Source organism: Rhinopithecus roxellana, chromosome 8 (genome assembly GCF_007565055.1).
Source record: "Rhinopithecus roxellana isolate Shanxi Qingling chromosome 8, ASM756505v1, whole genome shotgun sequence".
NCBI classification, from domain to species: domain Eukaryota; kingdom Metazoa; phylum Chordata; class Mammalia; order Primates; family Cercopithecidae; genus Rhinopithecus; species Rhinopithecus roxellana.
In genome coordinates this window covers 71,693,058-71,706,183 of record NC_044556.1, presented here as the reverse complement: position 1 = coordinate 71,706,183, position 13,126 = coordinate 71,693,058, and positions in this window count along the sequence as shown.

The window sequence follows — 13,126 nt, the reverse complement described above, 5'->3', positions numbered from 1 at the left end:
CTATCAATAAACTATCCAGAGAGGGAGCAGTCTCTCCTTTGGGGATGTTCTATGCCATCCTCATCAACAAACCAAACATCACCCCCAGGCTACCTTAAAAGATTAAGATTTATGTTTGAGAACTCTAAGGACCCATTAATCAAGAAGACTGGTGAACAAACTATGCTTTAGTTTACTTGGAAACAATATATATGAGTTCTCAACCTGAGAATAATCACTAATGCTCTCAGTATACCTTGGACATACATTTTCCCTAGATATTTTAGTTTGGAATAACTTGAACCCAATTTTCATGCATTAATATTAGTTCATAATTATAGTCATGTGTCACTTCACAACGGGGATATGTTCTGAGAAATGCAGCCTTGGGAGATGCCATTCTTGTACAAACACCATAGAGTATACTTACACAAACCTACACGGTATAGCCTACTACACACCTAGGCTGTATGGCATAGCCTATTACTCCCAGGCTACAAACATGCACAGCATGTTACTGTGCTGAACACTGTAGGCAACTGTAACACAATAAGTATTTGTTTATCTAAATATATCTAAATGTAGAAATGACACAGTAAAAATACAGTATCATAATCTTACGGGACTACAGTCATATACATGGTCCATAGTTGACTGAAACATCATTATGCAGTTCATGACTATCACATCTGAAAACGCAAAGCAATAGATTCTCTTTTGTTTTTGTTAAAACTGTGTTGGCTCTACCTTCTCTAGCAGAGCTGCACTTAAACACTTCCAACTTTATGCACTCACAAAAATGTGATTGTCTCTTTCGAGAACATTCTGTCTCTACATAGATTAATATCTGTAGAACTCATAAGGAAAAACAAAACAATACATATCTTTCACTTATATACACACAAATACAGATAAATCGACCATTCCAGAAAAGGAAATTAACTTCAGTGAACTATTTGTAATTCATTCCTTCAAAAAATTAAAGGTTATTTGAAATCTGGAATTCATATTAGACTGTGAAGTTAAACTCTGGGTGAACTTTTCTGATGAAGGGAATTTAACATACCAGAAAGAATAACTTCCAAATCTCAAGGTCAAACATGGGGCTACGAACTTATGGCCACTGGGGTGATCAAATGGCTGAAAGTCATTGCAGTATAATTGATGTAGTAAAACCTGGGGAAAGGTGGGGTATAGATGTTATAGGGAAAGTGCCCAAATATTGGAATAACCCCAGAAGCTAAAAGAAGAGACTCAGACACGCTAGATAGTAAAGGAGAAGTACCTACAGGAAAGCAAGACTATTACTTATCAGTCATACCACATGTAAGACCTACAACTTGAATGCTCTTGTGACACTGAGTGCTAAACAACTTATCCTTGCAGGAGAAGTGCTGTGACTAGGTTTCAGTTCTATAGTTCTGTCTATCCATTTGATCAGAAAATAATGAGAATCTTCAAATGCTGCGCACCATCCAAACGCCAGAGTTATAGAGATGAAAGATACTCAAGGGCTTTAGGGCTGAAATGGTAACAAGGAAAGGAGAAAAAAAAAAAAAAAGCAATTGGTGTATTTGAGCAGGGATCTGTGGAGTGTTAAGAACTGGAAGATAGTATAGGAACAATAATACACATACATGCTGGTACTGTTATGAACTCTTTGTAGGGATTCATGCATTAAATCTGCACTACAGCATAAGAGATTGGCATAATTATTATCCCATTTTATAGAGGTAGAAATTAAGGTATGAAGGTTATGTTATTTGTCCAAGGTCACAAACATTACTGCCAAGCATTCAGGCAGCCCCACGCACGGCAAAGTAAATGTCTGATCACCTCCAAGAAAGCAACAGAGATCATCATCATCACCACCACTCAATGCGCTGCACATGCCAGGCTAAGTGTTGTTGTTTTTGTTGGTGGTGTTGTTGTTGTTGTTTTTGAGATGGAGTCTCGCTCTGTCGCCCAGGCTGGAGTTCAGTGGGACCATCTCAGTTTACTGCAACCTCCACCTCCCAGGTTCAAGCGATTCTCCTGCCTCAACCTCCCAAGTAGCTAGGACTACAGACACCTGCCACCACACCCAGCTAATTTTTGTATTTTTAGTAGAAGCAGGGTTTCACCATATTGACCAGGCTGGTCTCAAACTCCTGACCTTGTGATCCGCCCGCCTTGGTCTCCCAAAGTGCTGGGATTACAGGTGTGAGCCATGGTGCCCAGCCTCTGTAAGTGTTTTATATATATTAACTCATCGAATCCTCACAACAACCCTCTTTTTGTTTTGAGGCAGACTTTTTTTTAAATAATTGAATTTTTAGAGAAGTTTTAAGTTTACAAAAAAAATCCTGTGGAAAATACAGACAGTTCCCCTATACCATCCCTTCCACAGCCCCACCCTCAGCACACATAGTTTTCCTTATTAACATCTTGCATTCATGTACTTTTGTTACAATTGATGAGCCAATGTTGATACCTTGTTAAAAGTCCACAGTTTACATTAGGGTTGACTCTGTTTTGTGGGGTTCTACAGGTTTTGACAAGTGTAACATGTATCGACCATTACATCACACAGCATAGTTTCACTGCACACCAAAGTCTCCTGTGTTCCACCTACTCCTCCCTGCCTCCCCACCTCCAAACCCTTAGTACACACTGATCTTTTCACTTTTCGGTTTGCCTGTTCCAGAATATTATGTGTTTGAAATCATATAGTATGTAGCCTTTTCATAATGCCTTCTTTCTATTAACAATATACATTTATGATTCTTCCATGTCTTTTCGTGGCTTGATAGCTTATTTGTTTTTACTGCTGAATGATACTCCATTGTATAAATGTACCCGTTTGTTTACCCATTCACCTACTAAAGGACATATTGGTTGCTTCCAAGTTTCGGCAATTATGAACAAAACTGTTATAACCATATATGTGCAAGCTTTTCTATAGACAAAAGTTTTCAACTCATTTGGGTAAAAACCAAGGTGCATGATTGCTAGATCCTATAGTAAGAGTATGTTCACTTTTGTAAGAAACTGCCAAACTGTCTTCCAAAGTTGATTGCACCATTTTGCATTCCTACCAGCAATAAATGAGAGTTCCTGTTGTTCTACATCCTCTCCAATATTTGATGTCAGTTTTTGGATTTTTGCTATTCTAATATTAATAGGTATGTAGTGGCACCTCATTATTGTTTTAGTTTGCAATTCCCTAGTGACATAGAATATTGAGCTTCTTTTTATGTGCTTATGTGCCATCTTCGATCTTTTGACCACTTTTAACTGGGTTAACAACTCCATTTTTAGACGAGATAACTGAGACATAGGAGTTCAACAACTTGCCCACAGTTACACAGCTGCGGTTGAGCCCTGGCATGAGCCCACACTCCTAATCACTATTCTATATTGTCTTTGGGATACACGTTTTAGAGCTAAAAAGCCTGGGTCTCAATGCTGGCTTTCTAGTTTACTTGGTGTCTAACCTTTGATTATTTAATCTCTCTGAGCCTCAGTTTCTTCTTCAATAATATGAGGATGCCAGTTCTCACCATTGTCAACAGCATTAAGTCAGAGAAAGCATTGAATTTGTTCTCAGCATACAGCAGCTGCCAGTAAATGGTAGCTACCATTAGTCCAATGCCTCGTGAAAGAGTGAGAAAGCCCTATAGTAGCCATAAGAATTAGCTCCTGCCTGGAAACTAAAATAGATGAGTCTAGAGCTTTAAATTCTGTGGAAACTCAGACATTCTCGGTGAGGTTTTCATAATCAGCTGTCAGCTGACACCTTAACTCCTTATACCTAGTGCATATGAATGAGTAAAGGGAGTTCTAGTTCTTGAAAGAAATTTTTTACTGTACTCAATTTCTCTTTCCTGTTCATCTTACCCTCCTGCTATCCCTCCTGCTATCCCTGCAAAAAAAAAAAAGGTTACATTTCTATTAATCTTTCAACTAATGAAGCCTGCCTGGAACCAGATGTGCTCTGCATGCCTCCACTGAAAACTGAAATGGTGGCAGAAAAGAAAAACATCCAAGCAATTGCATCTGATGTGAATGAATAACTCTCAGAGGATCCAGGGCTCCTCTGAAACCACAGCAGATCTGGGTTGAGAGTGTCCTTAAGACCATATTTTAGGCTGGGCACAGTGGCTCACACCTGTAATCCTAACATTTTGGGAGGCCGAGGCGGGAGGACCACCAGAGGTCTGTCCAACATGGTGAAACCCCATCTCTACTAAAAATACACCAAAAAAAAAAAAAAAAAAAAAAAATTAGCCGGACATGGCAGCATGCACCTGTAATCCCAGCTATTTGTGAGGCTAAGGCAGGAGAATTGCTTGAACCCTGAGGGGGAGGTTGCAGTGAGCTGAGATCACACCTTGCAGTCCAGCCTGGGCAACAGAGCAGGACTCCATCTCAAAAAAAAACAAAAAAACAAAACAAAACAAAAAACAAAAACAAAAAAAGTATTCTAGAGAGAGTTATGAAAAAATAGATTACAGACTTAAGATTATCAATAAAAGTAGAAGCAAACTGGATAAACAGTTTCTGAAATTATTTTCCAATGAAAGTGATCAAAAGCAAAGAATACGAGTTCAAAGAGGAAAAAATATTCCTAAAGAAATCTGGTCTTCAAACCTCCCACTTTTTTCTGACGCTGTAGCATCTTTAGAATATCTTACCTTCTTTTTTTTTTTTTTTTTTTTTTTTTTTGAGACGGAGTCTCCCTCTGTCACCCAGGCTGGGGTGCAGTGGCCAGATCTCAGCTCACTGCAAACTCCGCCTCCCGGGTTTATGCCATTCTCCTGCCTCAGCCTCCTGAGTAGCTGGGACTACAGGCGCCCGCCACCTCTCCCGGCTAGTTTCTTTGTATTTTTTAGTAGAGACGGGGTTTCACCGCGTTAACCAGGATGGTCTCGATCTCCTGACCTCGTGATCTGCCCGTCTCAGCCTCCCAAAGTGCTGGGATTACAGGTTTGAGCCACCGCGCCCGGCCAGAATATCTTACCTTCTTTAAATAATGACCCTTAACTAGTTTAAATAACTTTTTCCCCATGAGAGTTGACTAAGTTAAATAATTTACTTACATATCTGGGATCAAAATTGAAGCTCCTCCCCTTAGTGATTCAAGTTTCCAGAACACACCTGTCTTCCTCTAGCAGTAGTTAATGAGAAAGTTGTATTAAGACAGTAAGTTAATTAATTATGTTTGGAAGAAACAGGTTTTACAGGCTTAAACTGGCATTAAAATCTTGCAAAGTACTTGGTTTGGCTTTTTTAAATTTTACCTTTTGATTTTCCTTAAATAAGGAATGTCTCTTCAGATTGGCCACTCCCAGATTCCTTAGCTCAGAACTCCAAACACACGTTCAGGTGCATCTGCCACACAGGGTCATTATCAGGGTATGCGTAGTTATTGCTGTCAGATGTGTCAACCATACACTATGTTAAACAGTCCTGGCATTGGACATACCTCTGTGTGAACCAGTACTGAGAATAAGCGAAAATAACCTAGCTACTTTCTCCTGGAAGACAAGACCATGAGCCAACTAAAACAGTTTAATTTCAAGATTAACTATATTCTTGCCTCACTTGAGCTCACCAGATCAAAGCTACTATGTCATAATTTCAGCCCAATCCTCAACCAGTTCTCCACCCTAAAACTACCCAGCCCTCACCCTAACTCCTATAGGTATCCTTCTGACTTCTCCCTTCTGGGATATTACTAAGTCTCTGTCAAGGTGATGTTTGCTCTTATGACAGTAAGTCTAATGCATTTAGATTTGTTTGATCAACAGCTTGTTTTGTTTTTCTTTTCTGGTGGTCTTTTGGAAAGACAATAGTCAATATTTTACAGATGAAGAAATCTGCCCAAACATACAGTTATTATGAACTACTTTCTTGAAGAGCCAACAGTTAAACCCAGCTGTAACTAATTCTGAAGTTCCTATTCTATCCATAGATGTATACATTTAGGCATAAGTGTTAGATTAGATAAAGGAAACACAGCTTTTACTGTATATTCTTAGAAGTTCACAAGTAAACAACTTTAAAAGAGATGGCAGCATTAAAAATGGCAGTTTATAAATGCAAGGGAAATTCAAGTCCTTAAGTCAAGTCAAAATTTATTCACTGCCATCTGTTCTTCACAGTGACACAGCAATAAAGTGCATAAATAAATGAGTCACAGGCTATAAAAGAGTTGCCTAAATGAGTCTTCAAACAGATACAAACAAAAAAGAACTGAAATCTAAGTGTTGATTGATAACAATAAGTGAAGCTTAGAATTTTCCACATGATCCTAAGAAAAATCTCCTAAGCCCTCTTGGGTCATTGTTCAATGTGCTCTATAATCATAGACTTCTGAGGCCTGAGCATTGAGTGGTTATTGAAAATACAAAACATCGGCCGGGCGCGGTGGCTCGAGCCTGTAATCCCAGCACTTTGGGAGGCCGAGGCGGGCGGATCACAAAGTCAGGAGGTCGAGACCATCCTGGCTAACACAGTGAAACCCCGTCTCCACTTAAAAAATACAAAAAATTAGCCGGTCGAGATGGCGGCGCCTGTAGTCCCAGCTACTCGGGAGGCTGAGGCAGGAGAATGGCGTGGACCCGGGAGGCGGAGCTTGCAGTGAGCTGAGATCCGGCCACTGCACTCCAGCCTGGGCGACAGAGCGAGGCTCCGTCTCAAAAAAAAAAAAAAAAAGAAAATACAAAACATCAAATAAAAATACAAAAGTATTTCTGTTTCAAATGCACTGAAGATACTTTGTTGACTTTGAAATAAAGCAAAACAGACTGTGAGACACAGAAAAAGGTGAAGTTTGATCAGTAGTCCCAGTTTGATTCATTCTGAAAGAAGGTAGAGAAGAGGTAAATATAAAAGCAGAGTCAAATGAAGGAAAACAATAAACCATTTGCCAGAAAATATAAGACACATTCTATACTGACCAAGGGCTCTCAGCTCAGCAAGAGGGGTTCCAGAGTAAGGATGAAAAGCTGGGGTCAGAGTGTGGTGAGTATTGACACTCCCCCATTAAGGAGCATCCAAAGGGACACAGACTAGAGGGTACAAGCGATTTCCACAACAGGGAAAGTTTCTTTCAACTCCTGGTATGGAGAGGAACCATCACCTTTGAGAATGCAAATTGCACTGTTGATGAATGAGTTAATAACAGTAAGAGTTGGCTCACGCCTGTAAGCCCAGCACTTTGGGAAGCCAAGGAGGGCAGATTGCCCAGGAATTCAAGACCAGCCTGAGCAACATGGTGAAACCCCATCTCTACAAAAAAAAAAAAAAACATAAAAATTTTCTGTGTTTTTTTGGTGGCGCATGCCTATAGACCCGGCTACTCAGGAGGTTGAGGTGGCAGGATCACTTGAACCTGGAAAGTCAAGGCTGCAGTGAGCCATAACCACACCACTGCACTCCAGCCTGGGTGACAGAGTAAGACCCCATCTCAAAAAAAAAAAAAAAAAAAAAAAAAAAAGTAAAAAACAAAAAATAAATAAATAACAAAACAAAAATAACAGCTAACATTTTCATGCAGCGCTTGTTCTGTACCAGGCAATGTTCTAAGTACTTTACATATATTAACTTATTTAAGTTCATCCTATGAGTACCTATGAGGTAGGCACTGTTATTCTATATATGAGGAAATTGAGGCATAGGGAGATTAAGTGACTTGTCTGGGTCTCACAAGAATGGCAGAGCCAAGATGAATCAATCAATTAAGGCAGTCACTTGTGATGCTCTGCCTTAGCAGACAGAAACACATGCTGTTTTTTGCACTCATAATGTAGAAATAGACTTTATACTCAGCAGTCCACTTCAGATCTCAGTACTGAGTGTTCATCAGTATTCATACAGAATAGAGACTTCTCCCCCTTGTTGTATGGCATTTTGTGCTTATTTATCACTGACAACGCACGCAATTTGTCACATTTTATCTCCCATTTTTTTCTTATTGTATATATTTATGGGGTACAATGTGATGTTTTGAGATATATATATACATTGTGAAATTAATTTAAGCTAATTAACATATGCATTACCTGACAAACTATCATTATTTGTAGTGAGATCATTTAAAAATACTCTTAGCAATTTTCAAGTGTACAGTACATTAGTATTAACTATAGTCACCATGCTGTACACCACACATCTCTAGAACTTATTCCTCCTGTGTAACTAAAACTTTGTACCCTTTGAATACCTGCCATTTCATTAGAACATCACACACACACAAATGCACATGCGTGTGCACAGGCACACACACACACACACACCTGGGTTGTCGTACTTAAACTGTGCTTTTGGGAGTGTATTTAGGTAGTTGGCTAAAACTGTTTTATTCATTTATTTATTTATTTATAAAACAGGGTCTCACTTTGTCACCCAGGCTGGAATACAGTGGTACAATCATAGCTCACTGCAGCCCCCACCTCCGGGATTCAAGCAACTCTCTCACCTCAGCCTCCCAAGTAGCTGGTCCTACAAGCACACACCACCACACCCAACTAATTTAAAAAAACACACAATTGGCTGGGCATGGTGGATCACTCCTGTAATCCCAGCACTTTGGGAGGCTGAGGTGGGTGAATCACGAGGTCAGGAGTTTGAGACCAGATTGGACAACATAGTAAAACCCTGTTTCTACTAAAAATACAAAAATTAGCTGGGCGTGGTGGCACATGACTATAATCCCAGCTACTTGGGAGGCTGAGACAGGAGAATCGCTTGAACTCAGGAAGTGGAGGTTGCAGTGAGCCAAGATAGCGCCACTGCACACCAGCCTGGGTGACAGAGCGAGACTCCATCTTAAAAAAAAAAAAAAAAAACTACAGAGATGGGGTCTTGCTGTGTTGCCCAAACTGGTCTTAAACTCCTGGACTCAAGTTATCCTCCTGCCTCATCCTCCCAGAGTGCTGGGATTGCAGGTGTGAGCCACTGTGCCCAGCCTGATTTGTTTTTTGTTGTTGTTGTTGTTGTTGTTTGTTTTTGTTTTTTGTTTTCTGAGACAGAGTCTCACTCTGTGGCCCAGGCTGGAGTGCAGTGGTGGGATCTCGGCTCACTGCAAGCTCCGCCTCCCGGGTTCACACCTTTCTCCTGCCTCAGCCTCCGGAGTAGCTGGGACTACGGGCACCCACCACCACACCCGGCTAATTTTTTGTATTTTTAGTAGAAATGGGGTTTTACCATGTTAGCCAGGATGGTCTCCATCTCCTGACCTCGTGATCCACCCGCCTTGGCCTCCCAAAGTGCTGGGATTACAGGCATGAGCCACTGTGTCCAGCCGGATTTGTTATTTTTTAATTCATTTTCAGAATTACATTTAGCCAATTTAAAGGATTATTTTTAAATATTTTAAAGGGTTATTTAAAGGATTATTTTTAAATGTTTACATTTAGTGTAAACTTTTTATTTTGGAACAATCTCAAACTTCCAGACAAGTTGCAAGTAGAGTTCAAACAACTTTTCTTCTGGAAGAAATCATTTGAGAATAAGTTTCTAACCTGATGCCCCAATACCCACAAATACTTGAGCATGTATTTCCTACAAACAAGAACATTTTCCTGCAAATTCAGAACACAACCATCAGAATTAGAAAGCTAACACTGATACTACAGTAAAATTTCATCCTCAGACCCTCAGACCCTAATTGTTCCATTAATGTCCTTTATAGATCCAGTTAAGGATCACATATTGCAGCCAGGTGCGGTGGCTCACGTCTGTAATCCCAGCACTTTGGGAGGCCTAGGTGGGCGGATCCCTTGAGAGCAGGAGTTCGAGACCAGCCTGGCCATCACAGTGAAACCCCATCTCTACTAAAAATACAAAAATTAGCCAGGTGCGGTAGTACACACCTGTAATCCCAGCTATTAGGGAGGCTGAGACAGGAGAATCACTTGAACCTGGGAGGCACAGTTTGCAGTGAGCAGAGATCAGGCCACTGCACTCCAGCCTGGGCAACAGAGCAAGACTCTGTTTCGGGGGGGAAAAAAAAAAAAGAAAAGGATCAAATATTGCATTCGGTTGTCCTGTCTCTAGTCTCCTTTAGCCTAGAACAGTTCCTCAGTCTTTCCTTGACTTTCACAGCCTTGATATTTTTGAAGATTACAGAGCAGTTATTTTATAGAATGTCTCTTAATTTGGAGTTGTCTGACATTTTCTCATGATTAAATTCATGTTACATGCCTCCAGCAGGAATATTACAGAAATTATGATGTGTTCCTCTCATTGCATTTTTATTTGTTCCTTTACTGATAATATCAGCTTTAATCATTTGATTAAGGTGGTGTCTGCCAGGCATCTCCACCATAAACTTACTCTTCTCTTTATAATTAATGAATATTTTGTGTGGAGTCACTTTGAAACAATTTAAATAACCCATTCTTTATCAGATGTTCCATTTATTAATTTATGTTAGCATGGACTCATGACTTCCTATTATAGTCAATGGGTTATAATCCCTTAGATGATAGATATCATTTGTTTGATGCTCAAATTGTCAAGTGAAATCTCCTTCAAGCTTGCTTCTGGGTACTTTTGACATGGTCCTATTATTTCTAGGATAATCTTTTGATCTCTGGCTCACCAAGATGTTCCAAACGTTTCATCTAAAAATGGAATTAGTCATATCTCTGGAAACCCCTTGGTCCTTTTTAGTAGAAAATGACATTCAAAAATCTGGGTGAAAGTTGTGCTTATTGCTCTTGGGGGGTCAGTTGCTACCACAAAGCCACACACACACACACACACACACACACACACACACACACCCCTATCTATTTTTAGTGCTATATTTATCTTATTGATGTAATATTCTATTTACTGAAAGCCATGAGTTCACATAGATACAACCAATTCTAATCTGACCTCATAGCATTCATTGTAGTTTTCTCCCTTTCTATTAGACAGTGAAAACCTTGACTTCGCTTTCTCTTGAGATCTTGACTTTTTTATCAAGCCCCTTGTTTGTAATGAGTCTCCCATGACTGCTTCTGGGTCTCTCCTGCCTAGAGGCCCTCTTTATCCTACCAGGAAACCTCATGCCAGGCTGCCCTCATGCCTGGTGACCTTACCACCCTGCTTGGGCTTTGGCACTCCCCACCAGAGAGCCCCTCCTCATGAACGTCCTCGCTGCCCCACTCAAGGCTTCACCCATGTATGGCAGCCTCTTCCTCCCACGTGGGCTCGGACTCACCTGGTCAGGTTGACCCCTACAAGGATGCTCCGCACAGCCTGCTTGTTACCTGGTTCCCCCTTGAGGCTGCCCACCTCACAATGTGATAACCACCTTGCTCTGTCACAATCCCGACTTTTATAACCGAGCTTTTTTTTGGAGATGGAGTCTCGCTCTGTCTCCCAGACTGGCGTGAGAGTAGTGGTACGATCCTGGCTCACTGCAACCTCCACCTCCCAGGTTCAAGCGATTCTTGTGCCTCAGCCTCCTGAGTAGGTAGGACTACAGGCTCATGCCACCATGTCTGGCTAATTTTTGTATTTTTAGTAGAGACTGGGTTTCATTATGTTGGCCAGGCTGATCTCGAACCCCTGACCTCAGGTGATCCACCCACCTAGGCCTCCCGAAATGCTGGGATTACAGGTGTAAGCCACCGTGCCCAGCCTATAATTGAACTTTTCAGAAAGCGGAAGGGAAAGAGAAAGGTAAAGGAAGCCAACAGATACATTTCAAAACATTAGCATTGTTCAAAATAAAAAAGAAATCACCAGAAACTTTTGTTTTCAAACTGCAAGAAAAAGATTTTCAGCAAGGCAAAGCACTGTTTTTAGAAAGGAAAACAATTCTAAGAACGAAGAAAATGTTTGTTTGCCATGAAGATCCTATATCAACCAATAAACAAAAATGTATTAATCACGTGCTACTTTCTGGAACTTCCCCTAACATTTGCATGGCCCAGGACAAAAATACAAATGGAGACCCACATGCCAATAGAGAAAATACATAAAAGTTATCGGCAACATTAATAAACTTTCAGGTAAAATATATTCTAACCTCTTACCTTGACAAATTACCTTTATAAACAACAAAATTTTAAAATGTATAAAACTATGTTTTTATATGATCAGAAGTCAGGTAAATATCAAAGACAATTGAACTGAATTATAATTGCACATGTCAGAGTGTTCCACTGATGAGCCAGTGAAAACTGGGTAACAGAGGCATACATAATTTGTTAATTACACTGATTCTGTAAAACTTACTACTCTTCCTTTTTTTTTTTTTTTTTTTTGAGACAGAGTCTCAATCTGTCGCCCAGGCTAGAATGCAGTGGCACGATCTCGGTTCACTGCAAGCTCTGCCTCCTGGGTTCACAACATTCTCCTGCCTCAGCCTCCCAAGTAACTGGGACTACAGGTACCTGTCACCACGCCGGGCTAATTTTTTGTATTTTTAGTAGAGATGGGGTTTCACCACGTTAGCCAGGATGGTCTCGATCTCCTGACCTCGTGATCCACCTGCCTCGGACTCCCAAAGTGCTGGGATTACAGGCGTAAGCCACCACGCCCAGCCTTCTTTTTTATTTTTTATTTTAGACAGAGTCTCACTTTGTCGCCCAGGATGGAGTACAATGGTGCCATCTCAGCTCACTGTAACCTCTGCCTCCTGGGTTCAGGTGATTCTCCTGCCTCAGCCTTTGGAGTAGCTGGGATTACAGGCACATGTCACCGGGCCTGTCTAATTTTTGTATTTTTAGTAGACATGGGGTTTCTCCGTGTTGGTCAGGCTGGTCTCGAACTCCTGACCTCGTGATTCACCCACCTTAACCTCCCAAAGTGCTGGGATTACAGGCGTGAGCCACTGTGCCCGGCCTACTCTTACTTTCATTTTACCAAAATCACTAATTATGTGGTCATAATCAAGATTTTTACATTATTTGCTTCTACTATAAGTAACTCTAAATTAGCCTTTCTTGAGCCACAGAAGTCCCTATGTAAGTTTGTTTTTTCTATTTTTACCAATTTCAATTTAGAGAACAGCACTGAGACAACAGCAAGCGAAATAAAATTTCTAAAGCAATACTTAGATTCAAAAACAAATCATGAACTTTATGTTGTGTGTCTAAACATTGTAATGAAGCCACATATGATAAAGTATTGTAATTTCTAAAATATTACAGAACACTTA